Source organism: Diceros bicornis, chromosome 37 (genome assembly GCF_020826845.1).
Source record: "Diceros bicornis minor isolate mBicDic1 chromosome 37, mDicBic1.mat.cur, whole genome shotgun sequence".
In the NCBI taxonomy this organism is placed as follows: domain Eukaryota; kingdom Metazoa; phylum Chordata; class Mammalia; order Perissodactyla; family Rhinocerotidae; genus Diceros; species Diceros bicornis.
Genome location: NC_080776.1, coordinates 8,057,789 through 8,071,373, shown reverse-complemented (window position 1 = coordinate 8,071,373; position 13,585 = coordinate 8,057,789). Strand labels below are relative to the sequence as shown.

The 13,585-nt window shown below is 44.5% G+C and overlaps 1 non-coding gene across 1 annotated transcript; it reads right to left on the bottom strand.

Annotated features, from left to right (window-relative positions):
* Positions 1-373: 373 nt before the first annotated feature.
* On the bottom strand, positions 374-559 carry LOC131399345 (U2 spliceosomal RNA). The gene has a single exon (XR_009217111.1). It is a non-coding gene; the product is annotated as a U2 spliceosomal RNA (small nuclear RNA).
* Between the last annotated feature and the right edge of the window lie 13,026 nt (positions 560-13,585).

Below are 13,585 nucleotides of genomic sequence, written 5' to 3'. Positions count from 1 at the left end.
TGACGGTGCTTAATAAATGTTGGTGGTGTAAATGACTATATGATGCAAACCTAGAACTATTAACAAAGTTTTGATCAGAGATTCATTCATTCCACATATATTTATTGAGCAACTAATCTATGCCAGGCCCTGTTATAGGCAGTGGGAAGAGACTGAGAACAAATTATACAGGAAGATAGTAGGAATGACCCTAAGGATAACTTCTTTTTTCTTACTTTTTATATCCCCTATTGTGGAGACCATCTTGGCTGTGCACAGGTCCTGGTCTTGTAATTCCCTTATTACTGTCCACTTTGCCCAAGGCCTATGTTAGACTTTGAGATTTACCTTGTTGGTCTTCAATAAGACTTTAAGAGTCTCATGCTCTACCGACTAAGCTAGCCTGGCACCCTTCAATAAGACTTTAAATAGCCTCAGGCTAGTTAGTAAACTGAGTATCTCTCTCAGCTCTCCTATCTGACCTAAACACTCAAAAACAGGATTTTTACCAATTCCCTAGCTATTAAACTGGTAAGACTAGGTACTACACTTGATCTTAGCCAAAAGGCTGAGAAACAATCCCAATTCCCTAGTTATCAAACCTTAAATACTTGCATTGTAGCCTAGTTCTGGAGATGAAATCTCCATGTTTCTGTCTGAACCAGATGAAACCTAGGTTAAAATGGAAATCCGCCTTAAGGACAACAGAAGTTCCTGAAGAACCCTAGGTGGAGATAGGAGGAGCAAAGGTAGAGTGATTCACTATGGCAGAGCATCAGGGAGTCTTCCAGTTCCACAGCAGGATCCTCTGCTTCTCCCCTAATGGCTGGAGTATTTTTCAGATTTCATGGGTGGAGAGTCCTAAAGAGTATAGGCTTGGCAGAGGATGGCTGTTCATACTTTCTTAGATTTGCAGAAGTGGGAGGGACCTGAGGGTCCATGAAGTTCAAACTCTTCCAAGCTCAGAGAGAAGATACATCTTGACCAAGATCATGGCTACCACGAGGCCAAGTGACATAGCAAAAGTTCTATCTTTTAGAATCAAAATGGGAAAAGATAATCCTTTGTCTCTAATTCAAACAATACAAGTAATTCTCTATTGTCGTAAGAAGTACCAACCAGGATTAGACTTGAAACCATGCTATATGAAGAACAGTTGAAGTCAGGCCTGGTGGCTGGAAGAGGGGATGGAGGAAGACATGGAAGATGACATCAGGCTCTAAAGAACTGGCACAAGCAAGAAGGTTGCATTTTTTTCCTGTGTGGCCCCAGGAGACTGAGCTGGGCTCTGTGGGTGCAAGTTACAAAGAGGTAAATTCTTCCTCAGCTCAAGGGAAACCTTTTTAATAGAGATGCCTAAAAATGAAGCAGACTCAAAAGTAAGGATCTTTCTGCTACTGGAAGTTCTCAAGGAGAGACTGGATGGAAATTTGGTGGATTGTAGAGGTGATTTCTATCTCAAGTGGCAAAAAGAGCACCACACTGCTCTGACTCCTTAGAATTTGAGGTGAACCATGGCTCATGGATTTCTATCTCTGACAATGGTTCTGGTAATTAGGCATCAGAATAGCTGCTCATGTTATCATCCTCAAAATGTTAGAGAGGCTCCACTGCTCCTTTCTAACTTCTGTCTGCCACCATCTGCATTTACTAAGTGTAACCTAATGGAGTCAAGGAAACTCAACCTCCTCCACTAACATATCCATGATGGCAGCTCCGGGAGGCTGCACTGAGAGGCATTTGAGACAGGAGGAGAAGCTATGATCATTTAGCCAAGTCTTCCAGGGCTGGCAGCCTGCTGGAGACATACTTGCCATCCCTGATCATCTCAGTTCTTTTTCTCCCTGCATATCCCAAACAGAAGACTTTTTGCTCTAATCCTTCCTCTTGCTATAATTCTCACCAGTTTTTTCCCCCTTCTTTCTCTCTTAATGGTTCTGGATTATGACTCCTTCCCTCTTCTATGAAATAGGCTTTTCTAGGACCACGTTATTCATAGAAATGGTGCATTGAGACTTAAGGGGTGAACTAAAGGCCTCCGGGAAGTCTGCTCTTCTCTTTCTCCTTCCTATCTTCTATCAGCTGGACTGATGCGGAAATCCCATGGGCCTTTGTTAAAATGCAAAGACCACCCCACCAGCAACCAGGAGGTAGCCACCCAAACAACAGCTAGACTCTGACTGTTTAAGGCAGATTACTTTTTCTAATTCTTTCCCTCTGAGAGGATGGGAGCCTGGGTTAGGAAGCCAAGAAGAAAGAGGGCAGAGTCAGGATCTTACCAGAGGACAGAGAAGGGAGCTGTGAGGACTGGGAGTCCACAGGCCTGCAGACTGTCCCATTTGGAAAAGGCCTTGGAGGTTTCGTTTTACTTCATCTTGTGAAAATGGGGAAACCAAGGTCCCCAGAGGTGAGCAGATTTGACCAATGACACAGGTAAGAAGAGCACACTCCTGTCTTTGCCCAGTTTACCTTTAGGAGGCCTTGAAGGTTTCAAGGGTGGAAGTGAGTTTCCTTAAGCTGGAAAGTTTGGATAGATGGTGGTCACTGCAGTTTTACAGAAAGAAAGAGAGCATCATGGGGCCATATCTCAACCACTGAAGCTGTGTCAAGGCTAATCAGTGCCCCTTCTCTGGTTCATATATTTTGGAAAAAATGAATAGTAATTACCTCTTCCTAGAAAGTGTAGGAAATACAAAAGGACACTCGGGTTTCTTTCTCTGGATGGGAGATCTTATATTATACATCTTCTCTTATCTTCAACATTTTTGCCCATGGAATTCCTAGCACAAGTTAGGTACTCCTCAAATGCTTTCAAAGTAGGGTGAAAATCCACTTTCCTCACTTGTGAGGTGTGTGAGGTGGGGAGAAGAGATAAGGACAGAGAGAGAGAGGGAGAGAGAGACATCCAGAAGACATTGCTTACTGTTCTTTGGATTTACTACCCATCTCATCGCAGGACTTCCCAGACAAATGACAAATGGTGGGACCATTTACTCCCCATTTCAAGGGCTCAGTGGAACAGTAGTGAGGTGTCCTTGCTTGTCTAGGGCTCAAGTTGTTCTGTATAACCATATTACCACTGAGCAGCACAGAGGCTCGAAATGGTCTTGTAATCCCTTGCTCCTTTGGGGGAGATTGTCAATGTATTTTTTTCAACACTTTCAAAATCACAATTGTTTATAGTAACTGGAGATGGCAGAACCTGGCTGAAGTGGGAAGGCTGAGTTTTATCTAACCTCTAATTTAGTTCTCCTCTTAAGTTTGTCCAAGTTCCTGAGACGCCTTTCTCCTGTAAGTTAAACCATTGTTTGTCAAGGGAAATATAAATTAAGAGCTCTGTTTTCTGAGTTAAATGGAAACTTGGGTTAAGGAAGCAAATTCTTGCTCTGTTCCTTAGATCTCCAGTATAATGTAGGAACTGGAGTCGGTGTGGGACTTAGACTTGATGAATTCTAGAGGAATCCAAAACTCAAAGAATGTGAAAGTTATGCAGAGCCAGAAACCCAGCCTAAGTTTGACTCATCAGAGTTCTTAATAATCAGGTCGGAAATTCCATGGCATTATTGAAAGCAGCAAATCTCTTTCTCTTTAGACAAAATGGATTCTGAAGCCATCCATATTCTCTAATTGGACTCCTGGATGGATGAGCCAAATGCCATACTCAGACCAAGAACAGTGACGCCATGGTCATCCCCATGTTTATTGTAGGAGGGTAGCTAAACTTCTAGTGCTACGTGAGCTGTCCAATTATGGATCTCTGGACTGTATGATTTGGAAGACACACAATTAAGGGAATAACTCCAGCCAAAACTGAGTTTGAAAAAACTGGTGTAGAGCCAATGAGAAGTAATACAAACCTTCTTCCATTTCTCCTTGCAGGACTATAAATCAAGATTGCAGGATTTGAGCATTTACTGTGAAAGACCAAGACAATTGGAAATCACGTGCTTTAAGGGACACTCACAAGGCACTGAACTCCGTCATTTAGCACCTCGGCAATCTGATAACCAAGCCAAGGAGTCTGTATTTCCCCTGGTTACCTTCATAGACCTCAGAAAATATTGCAGATAGAAGATGAGCAAAGCTAACACAAAGTATTGGGCTGAAAACAGCAGCCTTATTTAGTTAAATTACGAAGAGCTGCCACAGTAGGTAGACAGATAATTCAAGTAATCCCCCTAGATAGTATTTCTCAAGAGTGGTCAGTGGATGATCACCATTAAAAAAACACACTGGGGGTTAAAATACAGATTCTTGAACTCTACTTCCAAATCCACTGAATTAAAGTTGCTGGGGATGGGTCCAGGAATCTGCATTTTAAACAAAACATTGTCATAGACTGAATGGATGGTCAACTTTGCATATATGTGTACTACGATTGTTAAATACAGTAGACGCTGTTGTGACTAAAAATACTACTCCTGGGCCGGCCCCGTGGCTTAGCGGTTAAGTGCACGCGCTCCGCTACTGGCGGCCCGGGTTTGGATCCTGGGCGCTCACCGAGGCACCGCTTCTCGGCCATGCTGGGGCTGCGTCCCACATACAGAAACTAGAAGGATGTGCAACTAAGACATACAACTATCTACTGGGCTTTGGGGGAAAAAGAAAAAGGAGGAGGATTGGCAATAGATGTTAGCTCAGAGCGGTCTTCCTCAGCAAAAAGAGGAGGATTAGCATGGATGTTAGCTCAGGGCTGATCTTCCTCACAAAAAAAAAGAAAGAATACAATTCCTTTTCAGAGGAGTGCTGAATTTATATAGCTTTGGGTTCTGATGTACTCTCTTAATCCATAGATATTAATCATAAGATAGTGGTTTATGACGTTTCTTGGCTTTAAGAAATGATGTTTGCACTTAGAAAAAGTTGGGAGCCACACTCTAGAACAAATAAGAGTTCAAGGTGCAAGTTGCTGATAACAGAATCTTGATGGATTCAGATCCACACACTTATTGGAGGCCTCCCATATGCTGAGTACCAAGCTTCCCAGGATCATCCAGGTAGTGACAGGGCCTGGGCTCCAATGTGGGTCTTAAGGCTTCAAGTTCAGTCTCTTCTTACTTACAACTATCTTCTAGAAGAGATGAGAGCAGTAATGTTCTGACCTTATGGGGAGGAGGGATGCCAGGAAAGGGAGTAGGGAAAGAACTATGGAAGGAGGAGACTTGAGCTGGAGACATTTAGATTTGAGGTGCCTCAAAGTTTTACAAAGGTTTGCTCTGCCCATAGATATAAAACACATGTCACCTGGCTGCAGCCCTCACCCCGCAGCTTTGGCCTGTTGTCCTGCATGTTATGGAAGGAGTCCTGGGTTGTGCTGGAACTAGGGGGTGGGGGAGGCCTGCGGCTGGCAGGCTGGATAGCCTGAGTGATCCCAGGCCTGGAGGATTATGACTCGGGGATGAGGTGGAACTTGGCACCTTCTGGCTTTGTGAGGCTACTCTGACTCGTGCCTTTCCCTCTCTGGGTGCCAAGTTGCTAGATTAGCTCTATTGCTTTGAGGCAGGAAAACTGGTGACTCCTGAGTGTCACAGCACACCACACCCTCCTCCCGCCGCTCTCGATGTTGACCACCAAGCCTGTGCACACCACCTCCTATTCCTGGGACAATGATGTGGCCTGACCTCTGAAGCAGAGGGCTGGGAAATCCTTGTGGGCAGTCCTCCTGAGGTTACTTCAGGACACAGCTCTGCAGTGCTGTCCTCGGGGTTTGCACCAGAAAGTCAAGGATCCTTCCAACTCTATTTCTCCTCCAGTTTGTTGAACACACGGATGTGTCCTAACTCAGCAGGAGCAATTTCAGAGACAGAAAGCATATATGTTACTCAAATTAATTATCTAATTGTTTTCTAAGAGCTAAAAATGACAATTTTCTACAGTCATTCTCTTAATACTAGGAGTATTGAAAGTTCATCACCTCTTATTTGTGTATTTATAAACATAGAAAAATTTCAAGATTTTTAACTGACTTTTTCCCTCCAATAGTTTACTCCTTCCATCCCCCAGCACCTATGTGTGTATGTGAGTGCATGCACCTGCGTGCACACACACACAAGCACACACATGTGCATACACACACACTTTTCCACCTAGTGGAGTGTTCTCAGTGCAAGTTAAGGCTAAGGTAGTGCTGGAGAAAAGAAACAAAACCCATCTGTGGCTTTTGTCTTTAAGACCCACAACCTTAGAGAAATGGAGAGGGCTCAAAGCTTAGTAAAAACTGCCTGGGAGAACCAGCGCTAGAAAATATCCCCCCGGGCAGAAGTGGAGAAGAAAATGGATGGGAAACTGATGGGATTTTACCTTTGGTGGGTACTGGAAATAGAGACCTTCCTTCCTAGACAGAATCTCAGGTAGGAAATGTCTGTGCTGAGATTTTCAGCAGATGGTGACATACTGATATTTCCATGCCTCGGCGCAGCACAGAGGAAGCAGAATGGGACCTATGTCTGCAAATGCAGCAAAGGAAGTCCCTGGGCCAGACCAGAGTGTGGCAGGAGCAAGGGACAACGGAGCAACAAGCTGCTTGGATTGATGGCCATTGGTGACCAGATGCTCAAAGGCTATCTCAGCAGACACTCTTGTGGACAGATGGTCTGAGATCCAGATGGGCCTTGATCCTCTGTGAGCCCCCAGACTTAGTCTCTGCCTTGGGGAAGGTGAAGGATTCTTGAAAAGATTGAGTGCAAGCACATAGGAATAACACCTCAAACTATAAATTTAGTTGCTAACTCCCCAAAGGGTATATTTCCTACATGCCCTGGTAGTGATCCGCATGAGGGCACACGCTACAAAGGAAAAGCTACTGAGACTTGCAGACCTGGTGGCCACTCAGCCGGTCCATTTGTCTTTATTAAACACCTAGGATGCAAAATGGAGCTCCTTCCAGTCTTAGAGGAGGCTCCATAGTCCCTTGGAGACTTAAGTGCCTTTTTACTGCAGCAGGCTTCAGAGTTAGGACCAAGGAAAGGTTATATCAATGCTCTCCTAGTCATGATATTTTCTCTTGAATTTACATGATTTGGGAAAATGTGAGTCAGGATATACGCAAAAGACAGAGAGAAATATAACATCTGAATATTTCTAGGTTCACTCATTCTGGAATAAAATACTCAGACCCACGAATGAACATTTACTTTAATCCTTTTGTCTTTCATTTGGTTCCTCAGACATGTTCCTTCTAAAAAGCAATTTTAAAGGTGGGGAGGGGTAATTAATTGATACTATTATAGGGTGGGCGTCCTCCCAAAGAAGTCTAGGATATCTCCTGCAGATTACAAAGGCTTCTTAACCTTTTCTGACATTTAAAATCAAACAGAGACTCTGCCAGATAAAAGTGGGCTGAAAACAAGTCAAGTTGATGTCCAACTGGAAGGAGACTAGTTCCTCCAAATTCCTTCCCTTTTACACACTCTCCATTATAAAACGGTACCATAGAACACTAAAGATTCTCTCTTAAAACACACATGCACACACACACACACATACACACACACACACACACATGCACACACACACACGCAAAACTTGCTTGTCATGGCTAAAATGAGCCCAGGACAAACTGTCAACAGAGCATGGTCCAGATCATATTTTATCCCTTTCTCTATCATTAAGGTTTTAAGGGTGGGATTCAAAACCGGGAGGGTTAGAGCTGAGCTGTTGAGAAATTTACAGCTGAGCACGGACTCACTGACTCTCTCTCCCTCTCTACTCCCTCTCATTCTCTTTGACAAGTTAGCAGCATGTGGCTTGCCCTTGTTCCAGGAACGATTATTAAAATAAAAAACACCTTTGGCCATAAACGCAAGTGAAAATTGAAACATGCTCATGAAAGTTTATTTTTTGCTTCAATAACTTCACCCTACATGGAAGATGTTATTTGCCTCAGGACGTCTTTGGGTTAGGTAACGAGGAAGCACAGGGGGTGGGGGTTAGGGACCCCAAGTCATCAGGTTGGGAGGCAGCTGGGGGTCATGTGCAACTTGGCCTTGGGCCTGCAGAGCTGCTCAAGTGTGTAGCCTTCCATGTGCTAAAGCCCACGTTCCCTCTCTCTCTCTCTCTCTGCCTGGAGCTGCCCTGCCTTTAGGGCTAAGTTAAGGGAGCTGGGCATTGAGCTGGTTTTAAGCCAGCCTGTTCCTCTGCTGGCTTCCTGTCCCTGCATTCAAGTCATATGGCTGATTCTATAGACTTCCCAGAGCTTTGCTTTAACTCAAGGCTCTTTTAGCCCCTAGGTGGAATCTGCCACACTGTCAAACTCGAAAGGGACATGGGAAAGAGTGGGAAGGAGATATTGAGGGGACAATGAAGAGATACAGGGGTGAAAGAAGCCTACAATTAAAGAGGTGTGGTTGAATTGGGGTAAGTTACTTCTGAGAAGAGAGGGTCGACTATATTACCTAATAATGATCTTTACTTCTAGAGAAAGAGGAAAATGACTTGAAATACAGGAGGTGGACCTTGGTTTATGTGAGAGGGAAATAAATTTCTATCCCATTTAAATGGCAGTTATTTTAGGTTTTTTTTGTCACTTATGGTCAAATCTGGTCCTAAATATATAGTCACCCATTCCGGGGTATAGGCAGTATCTCTCAGAGAGTAAACACAAGATTTGAGGATAAGCCTTCTAGGACTTATAATTCTGCTCCCTAAAATTCTTGGGGACCAAGGCTCCATAGAGCTCATCACTCCATCATCCCTGGAATGTGGCTCTTGTCGTCACAGCCCAAGATGGTGCCATCTATATACAAGGCAGCAGGTGGAGAAAGGGATAATAAAGAAGGGGCAAGGGGACATGCCATCTGTCTCCTAAGAGAGGTTCCAAGGGGCTGCCATATGACACTTGAGTTTATATCCCACCAGCAAGAAGTTAGCCCCTTGGCAAAGGAGGCTGGAAAATTAATCTTTCTTATGAGTAACAATATGCTCAGCTAAAAATCTTATTATTAAGGAAGAAAGAGAGAAAAGATACTGGAGAACAATGAACACCCTCTGCCACAGCAGTTAGTAGAAGCCCATCCCTGCCCGTCTTATTGGCCTGTGTTGGTGTAGTCATCGTGTTCCTTCCATTGTCCCACGAATCTACATCCTCATAGGGAATTGGTGTTCACCATTTCCTCATTCATTTTATCTCTGCGACTTTGTGTCCATGGTGCTCCTTCCTGCTTTCACATGGATTCTTGCTCTTTGTCCCATCAAAATCTTCCTTGAGTCAACTTTGTATGAAACGTGTCAGCCTCATACTATAGATTCAGAGCTTAGTCAGAGCAAATAATACGCAAGGAAAGATAGCAAACCTATTGACCCCTTTTGTAGCTTTACCATAATGTCTTTTTCAGGTTCTGGGCACAGGAGCGCGTGCCTTTTTACAGGACTTATTTTGCCCTCATCAACGTGGTATAAACCCAAGTAGCTTCTCAAAGCCTTTCTGGGAATGGATTGGGACGAGAGTCTCCTTTGGATTCTGTCTGGCTCAGGGACTGCAGTTCTGTTTCCCTGGGGTGCTGCATGGTTTTAGCCCCTCATCCTGAGCAGCATGACTCACATCCCATCAAATCTCCCTTTTGCTTGCTCGCTCTCTCCCGGCTCTCTCTCTCCAGCTCCATGTGAGATGTTTCTGGCTGCCTCCCTTTCGAGCATAATTAGATCCAGTAGGCCTTCCAGTTGACCTCATGAGTGTGAGTTAAGCCCATTTATGAAATGTGAAATGATCCCAAATGCTCATGATACAGCTTTCCCCGGGGGCTGTGGAGGCGGATCACAAGCTAAGAGCTTCCTGCTGGAGATGCTGAAGGGAAGGCAGATGTAGCATCCCTGGAGAGAAGAAGTGCCTACTATGGACTAAGCTTGGGTCTCAAGTGGTAGTGATGATTCTCAGTGCTCCCTAAGAGCCTTCTATCACCTCCCTGTCCCACTTCTCTTTCCACTTGAGGGTATTTGCTCTTATTTTGAGATAATGTTGCGTCATATTGGGTTAATGCTTTGTGCTGAACTCTCCATTTTGATCAGAGGCAATGGAACAGAGTTGAATTAACTGATCTATATGTGCTCAAAAGCATTGCTTGCATCCCTAGGTCATAGGCTAGGTTTATTCCATCTAAGATTCAAAGTTTCCTTGGTCAAAAGAAAGTAATGGAAGAGAGTATGAATGACTCAAGGTAAATCAGCTCCACTGGGGAATTAGAGTTCAAAGACTTTCTGCACTTATGGGATAGTTAGTGCGTAGAGATGGTCATGGAGTATATCAGAGGCAAGGCCTGGGATGAGTAGACAACACCCATTACTTGACTCTTTATACTTCTGTAGAGGAGAAGAGACTTCTACTCCATCCCCCAGGAGGGAAGAGAATTGGAGGAACACTTCTAGCTCTCCCCTCCACAGCCCTCACCTGCCACCTGCTCCCACTTCTGACAAGCAAGGTGGAAGAATGACTCATCTGATTGGTGAGATCATGTCCAAGGTCACTGCTTTTGGTGGCCCTTCTCTCTTGGTAACTAGCTCAGAATTTACTCTGCCTTCTCTAGTTTTCCCAAAACAGATCCTTGTATCTGGGATATGGAGGCGGGGGCGGGGGGAGGATGATAGAAAGGAAGTTTCCTATAGAACTTTCTGAACAGAAGAAGGTTTGAGTCACGTCCTCCAACACAATAAACCAGAACCCTTCTATTTGGGAGCAGGGGAACAAAGCTAATGTATACTTTGATCCTCATCTGAGTCCTGTTTTCAATTTTGTGGGAAACTGGGGGTGGGAGAAAGAAGGCATGACAGTAACTGGCTATATGCCTGACCCACGGGTCCACTCCTAAAAGGCCTTCCTGGCATGAGGTTCCTGGTAAGTGTTTCTCCTTCATTCCAGGATAATTCAGCAGGTAGGGAAGACAATAAGGGGAGGAGTTAAGGTCAAGAGAGGTAACTGACAGTGGGAAAGTCTTGTGTGACAAGAAGGTGAAGTGCGAAAATGCACTTGAGAAGTTGAGGAAGTTGTCACTTCCTGCCTTTTGCCAGTCATGGGCTTCAATTCCAGTCTCATGTCCTTCTAGCTGTGTGACCTTGTGCAATTTCCCTGACCTCTTGTGTCTCAATTCGCCAAGCTGTAAAACGGGTAAATTATAGTGTTTACCGCATGGAATGGTTTTGAGTATCAAATAAGTTATTATATAGGGCCAAACACATAGTAAGTGTTGAGTAAGTATTAGCTATCACCACTGCCACCATCATAATCACCATCATCATCATCACAGTCATCACGAATGTGGCTGCTAGGCATAGGCCTGACTTTGGTGGTGGGCAGGATTCAGGCCTTACTCATGCTTTGAAGGAAATTGCAGCATAGGGTTGAGGCTCTTGATTGAGAAGTGGCATACTTGAGTTCTAGTCTCAGTTGTGTGTGGCCTTTGGCAATGACTTCCTCTCTGAGTCTCAGCTTACATAGCTATAAATAAAGGGTTTGGTGTTCAGTGGCTCCCAAATGCTTGTCTAGACACTGGGGCTGGGCTGACCATGTGGAGGATACCTGGGAGCTTGTTACAAATGCAGATGTCCTGGACCTATCGCCCTCAGAGATTCTGATTAGGGCCCTCTGGGAAGGCTGGGGAGCCTGGACTTTTTTTCAAGTTATGCTGTGCTCTCCATGTACCACATTTATACCTGGGATACAGCTACCACTTGGGCATCATGGCCTTAGGTCATCTTTGAGTCCTAAGCTCTAAAATACTGTGGTTGTGTTCCAGGTGTGTGTGAAGGGATGGGAGTAGGGGATGGTTTGAAAAACAAGTGATGGAATAGAAGTTAAGTTGGCAAAAATTTAGTGAAGGATTACCCTTTACCATTTTGCTCATTCAAAAACCAAGAGTTTCAGCCCAAATGCATAAAAGACTTCAACTCTGCAGTTCACCAGAGCCAATCTGACCCATTCTCCTCTGTTCTGAGGCACAGAGGCAGGTTGTCACTGCCAACACCGGGTCTCCAGAGGAAGAGGAACTGCCCCAGAGGAGGAGGAGGAATTCTCTTCCCAAAGCCAGTTCCCAACATCTCCATTTCCCTCGCGCCAAAGTCTCATTTGATTAACCAGGATCTTTGGCAACCAAGAGCAGAAAAGAGAATCCATCTTGTCACTCTAAGATGGGTGAGGCCGTTCTCAAATCATCCCATCTCTGAGTCTCTTTCCTTGGCAAACAAGATGGCTTTGCTTTACTCCCACGGTGTTTCTCCCCTTAATCCAAAGAATGAAACAGAAAAACAAAACAAAACAAAAAATGGTTCCTTCCACCATATAAACTGGAACCTCTTTCATCCATTGAATGACATGGTTTCTTGCTTCTTCCCTTCACCATGGGGACAGGGTGGAGCCCACATTCCCTCAAGGAGCCCAAGGTCATGACATTCATGGTGAACAGACTGTAGCCTCTAGAATGCATTTCCAATTAACACACACAAAGCGTTTCCTACTGTCTCTTAAATTACGGTTCTATATTTATCGCTGCCAGCATGCCCCTCCCTCCCTTCCCAGCCACCCCCCCCACCCCCCGCCCATGATCCCTGCTCTCCCTTTAATCATTTACAGAAGTGTTTCCATTCTTCTTTTTTCCATTTTTGGAACCAATTTTGTTATAAGAATGTAATTGTTGCTAACATTTTGATTTCCCTGTTCAGTGAGATTTACATGACACTGAGGTTTTGTGATATAATTCCTCATTTGCTTCCAAGTTTTCTGTGGGGCATTTAATCTGTGCAGAATTTCATTACCATCTGATTTACTGTGGCCTCAACATAAGGGAAAACTTTTCAAGTGTCGACTTTTTTTCTGTTTCCCTTCCTCTCCTCTCTCTCTCTCTGTATCTCTGTGTACCTTCTACACACACACACACACACACACACATGCGTGCACGCACACACACACTCTTTCTTTCTCTCCCCTTCCTCTCTTCTTTTACTCTCTATCTCCCCCTTTCTACTTCTTCCTCTCTGTCTCTCTATTTCTCTCTCTTTTCCGTGTCTTCTCTTTATCTCCTCCCATTTTCGAGTTTCAGCATTCACATCTGATGGATTGCCATGCTGCCTTTGTCCTCCATTCCAATTCATTCCTCTAAGAGCCCCTCTGAGCACAGTGCCCATAGGGTCTGCTCTCTGGGAGATGAGAGAGTCTCTCCTGTTAAGGAAGTTATATTGAAGATCCACACAGTGGCCTCAAAAGTCCTGCTGAATCCCAACACTGATTCATAGGGGCCTAGCCCTGAGTCTACTGGAAGATTAAGATGGCCCTCAGCTTCCTAGAGTCAGAGTCAGGGAAACCTAAAGGACATGTTTTTTGCACAATAGTTACATAATGAGAAACCTGTAATATGGGTGTGTGTGTGCGCGCGTAAAGAGAGTAGAATTCAGATCAGTTAGCAGGACTCTTTCTTTCTCTGTTTCCTGTCCTCATCTACACGTCAGACTCTCGGAAGGCAAATGCCCACAAAGGGTGTCTCAGTGGATCTTCACAGAGGTAGAGAATTCAGCAACTCAATCCCACTCAGAGGTTACTTTTTGTCACCCGTGTTTAGTTTCAAGTCCCGTTCTCTTTTGATGTTTCCCTAATGCTCATTCCCCAGCTTGTTAGTGACTTTTCCTC